Here is a 4,961-nt window from a genome sequence, read left to right as displayed (position 1 = left end):
TGGCATATTGAGTGCAGGCACTTTCACAGCATCATCTTTTAGGATTTTAAATAGCTCAACTGGAATTCCATCACCTCCATTAGCTTTGTTTGTAGTGATGCATCCTGACTCAACCCACAACCCATCCATCAACAATCTTGTGGGCGATGCCTGCAGAATTTACCCACTACCTGACAACTATGCTGCTACTCACCTGGTCCAATTGACCATCACCTCCTGCCTGTATAACAGCAACAGCTCCCTCATGGGTCCCTCTGATCCACCTTGTCTCCCTATAGTCTGTTCTCAACCCAGCCCTGCAGAAATCCTTTCATAACCTTAGTGCTATCATGTCACTCATCTGCTGAAAACCTGGGTCAGAGCCAAAATCTCTAAATGGCTCCAGGCTAGATGACCCAGCTCTTGGTGTTTCTGATCTCTGACTTCTGTCCCCTTATTCATTCCATTCAAGTCACAAGGGCCCCCTTGCCAACTCCTCAAACACACAGGCTGGATCTTGCCTTGGAGCCTCACTTCGGCTCTTCCCTCTACCAGGAATACTCTTGCCCATTTGCTTATTTCCCTCTCCTTCTATGATTCCTTCTTCAAAGTCCTGCTCAGTGGACCCTGCCCCCAGCTCTCTCCCCCTCAACAAGCTGTAAATTTTCTCATGAAAGCCTAAGTAACAAACTTGTAGCAACAACAAGGGCTACAATCTGTCTACTCTTTCTTTCTACCAAAAATGAAACAGTTGTCATGAGAATGTTGTTATGTTTATTCAAACCGAAATACAAACTCATTTTTTTTCTAACAGATGATCATTAAATGTAATTTGGGGCATATAACTCAGAAAGAATTCAAATACTTTGATCTGTCTGATTGATTTCATAATGTGGAATGGCTTTGCTTATGATACATTGAATATTTTCCATAAGTTAAATGAGGTAAATCTTCACATACAGAGTTGTTTTAAAAGATAGTTAAGACACATGGTAAGGGGGGGGAGAAAAAAAAAAAAAAAGACACATGGTAAGACTGTGTTCACAAGATTGCATTTGTGTTGAAATGAACACTCTTTTGATTTACCCAATTCTGAGAACACTTAGTTAAATACGATGCTTCTGAATGAACCAGTGACAGGTCATTCCACGGGGCAATCTCATGGATAGGCAGGAAGCCTTTCTCCTGGTATATTCTCTGAATCTTCCAGCTTCCCAACACCCTGTGGTCCATGTTGTGCCTTTTGTCCCCAACATCCTCCCCTGTATTGCTCCATTTCATGTCCTTCTCTCTTATCAAAGGCTCTCTCTCAGCTTCATCTAGTTTCACAGGACTTGGGGGAGTGATGCAGGGGCCAGGTGTCTTTGGATCCTGGGAATGAAGGAAGGGAGAAAGCAGGCAACTTCAGAATGGAGATGATCAGATCTTGCAGACCACCAAGGTTAGCTTGCTGACCCCCTGGAGTGTTCCTCTGATTAGGAAGCCATCAGGAAAACAGTGAACATAGAAGAAATGGAAAGAGAGAATAAGGCCAAGAGACTTGGCAAGGCAAAATAAAACTCAAATGAAAATGAAGGGAAGAAGTGAAGTATGAAAATGGTACGGCCAATGTCAGGTGTTGCTGGAGATGAGGGATTCACTTCTGGATATCGGGTTAAGATAAATGGACCATTCCCATAAATATATCCCAGTGCCTGTTCATATATATTTGGGAAATGTCAGCTCAGGGTTCAGAATTGAAACCAAGAGAAATGAAGTGTTCTTTTAAGTGAAGGATGTAGGCATGAAAGAAAAAAAAGACTCAAGATTCAGTCTTAGGTTTTAACCCAGTTAGGAGGTGGGAAGAAAATACAAAATTTCTGAAGAAAGAAAATGGAGAGGAAAGGATGAAGCGGGACAAGAAGACAGAGAAGAACATAAATACCGCATGTTAAGGAGAAAGGATTCTGTATGAAAAATTTAGGGTAAGCAATACTGTCTGTGACAGAGTAATTCAAATGAATGACAAGAATGCGAAGCTTCTTTACAAAAAGAAAAATCTAAACAAATGGTAAATTTTGATTTGTCTTATATAACTGAATCCCTAATGAAACATCTGTGTGAGAATTGCATTTAGTATCATGTAATGAACTCACAGCATTCACACTTGCCTTTGGTTTTATAGATGGATCTGAATAGCTTATATGTTGCTTTTCAAGAAACGCCACCTGAATGTTCCTTACAAACAAAGATGGAGAAATAAAGGAACTTCATCTCGGTCCTGTGTACCACCTATTCATATTACATCGTGCTGCCACGGTCTCTGAGGGAAGAGAACATTTGGGTATGCTGTGGGTTAGGTAAACACCCACTAAATATTGATGCAAGCATAATTAGAATGACTGAAATAATCCTGGCATAAAATTACCCTCGCAGTTAGAAGAGAGACAAAATGAAGTAATTTGATCATGAAAATTAATACAAGTCAACTCTCACTTTTCAATGCAGCTAATTGAAAACCATCTATTATTCAAACCTCTTTCCCTCCGGGTTTGTACTGAGAAAGAGGGCAGGGAGAGAAGTGCCCCGGGGAAAAACTCTCCTATTGAGATGGTGGAGCAAGAGAATCATTTTTATTTTTCTAAGGCAGTAGCTCCTAAACCTTTCCCTGTATTGATTTTGCCACCCATGGCACATTTTTGTGGGCATGTCCAGGGTGAAAGGACAGCTGGTCCTCTTTCACTCTATGTTGAAATGATGAAACTGGCATTTATTGTAGTTGAAATCCTTTTTGAGTAACAGTTTTATTGAGATATAATTCGCAGATCATACAATTCACCCATTTAAAGTACACAAATCAGTCGGTTTTAGTATTCACAGCAGTATGCAACTGCTACCATATTTTATCACCCCCCCCCCTCAAATGCCTACAGGTAGTTCCTGAGATCACTTTCCAAATGAACTACTTGCACTTGAATCCTTGCCTCAAAATCTGCTTCTGCGGAAACTCAAGCTAGAACATGGTGGTTCTCCCACAGTCCAATCACCGGAATTCCTAGCAAAGTCTATTTTGAGGCATGTCACCCGCTCCTAAGAGGACTCCCCACATAGAATAAGGAAATATTGATGGGGTTTGTGCTTTATTTCCTAAAGGGAATTCAAAAGAAGCAGGTCTAAGACTTCCCTGGTGGTGCAGTGGATAAGAATCTGCCTCCCAATGTAGGGGACACAGGTTCCATTCCTGGTCCAGGAAGATTCCACATGCCAGGAACAACTAAGCCTAAGCTCCATAGCTACTGAAGCCTGCACACTCTAGGACCCATGAGCTGCAACTACTGAAGCCTGTAAGCCTAGAGCCTGTCCTTCTGGAGGGGTGGGGAGATGCATCTGTCTTTCCTAGTTGGTATTGCCATAATAATCCTTTCTCTGTGGCCCTAAGAAGGAAGTCGACAAAGCTGGTTTGCACAGGTTGAGCATCTTATTCATAGTTCTTGTTGTTCAGTCGTTAAGTCACGACTGACTCTTTGCGACCCCATGGACTGCAGCACACTAGGCTTCCCTGTCCATTACCAATTCCCAGCGCTTGCTCAAACTCATGTCCATCAAGTCAGTGATACCATCCAACCATCTCATCTTCTGTCGTCCTCTTCTCCTTCCTTCAATCTTTCCCAGCATCAGGGTCTTTTCCAATGACTCAGTTCTTTGCATCAGGTGGCCAAAATATTGGAGCTTCAGCTTCAGCATCAGTCCTTCCAATGAATATTCAGGACTGATTTCCTTTAGGGTTGACTGGTTTCCTTTAGGGTTGACTGGTTTGATCTCCTTGCAGTCCAAGGGGTTCTCGAGAGTCTTCTCCAAAACCACAATTCAAAAGCATCAATTCTGTGGTGCTCAGCCTTCTTTATGGTCCAACTCTCACATCCATTCATGACTACTGGAAAAACTATAGCTTTGACTATATAGACCTTGTCAGCAAAGTAATGTCTCTGCTTTTTAACATGCTATCTAGGTTTGTCATAGCTTTCCTTCCAAGGAGCAAGTGTCTTTTAATTTCATGGCTGCTACCACTGTCCACAGTGATTTTGGAGCCCAAGAAAAGAAAATCTGTCACCACTTCCACTTTTTCCCCTTCTATTTGACATGAAGTGATGGAACCAGTTTCCATGATCTTAACTTTTAAACATTGAATTTTAAGCCAGCTTTCTCACTCTCCTCTTTCACCTTCATCAAGAGGCTCTTTAGTTCCTCTTCAATTTCTGCCATTAGGGTAGTATCATCTGCCTATATGAGATTGCTGATATTTCTCCTGGCAATCTTGATTCTAACCTGTGACTCATCTAGCCTGGCATTTCACATGATGTACTCTGCATGTAAGTTAAATAAGCCACAGGAAGAGAACTGGTCAAATGGGAGAAAGGGGAGCTGAGAGACAGGGAGATGGCACTCTGATGATGTTTAAGACTCTGAAGCTAGATCCAACTTTTGAGCTTCCAGCTACAGCAGCCAATCATTTATACCTTTGATCTACCCGTGTTGGGGTAGATTTCTATGATTTGCAACCTGATTAACATGGTTGGTATCTACATTCTTCAGTCTCTGAAAACAGTAAAGAACAAAAGTGGCAAAGGCAAGCGTCACTATCTCTGGGGGGTCTTTTGTGTTCTAATAAGAAAGCTTCAAATGCTTGAGCCCTGAGCAGAGAACCCTTGGCCAAGATACTCAAAATAACATGTAGTTTTAATCAGTGCTATGTAAACAGCTTAATCCAAGAAGGAAAAAGAAAAACCATTGACCCAAATAGGATATTGGTAATTCTGAATAAGTGCTACAAATGCTTATAAAAGAACGCGTAATTGCTGAATAAATGAAATACAAACATCCATTTTGTTACTTGGAGAGTTCTTTAATACATAATGGGGAAAACGGTGTATTGAATGCACTGTAAGCAATAAATGCCTGTTTCCTTTTCTAAAACAAATCAATTATTGAAACCATTAACCACC

This window comes from Cervus elaphus, chromosome 4, assembly GCF_910594005.1.
Source record: "Cervus elaphus chromosome 4, mCerEla1.1, whole genome shotgun sequence".
Lineage (NCBI taxonomy): Eukaryota > Metazoa > Chordata > Mammalia > Artiodactyla > Cervidae > Cervus > Cervus elaphus.
Note: the sequence above shows the minus strand (reverse complement) of the source record.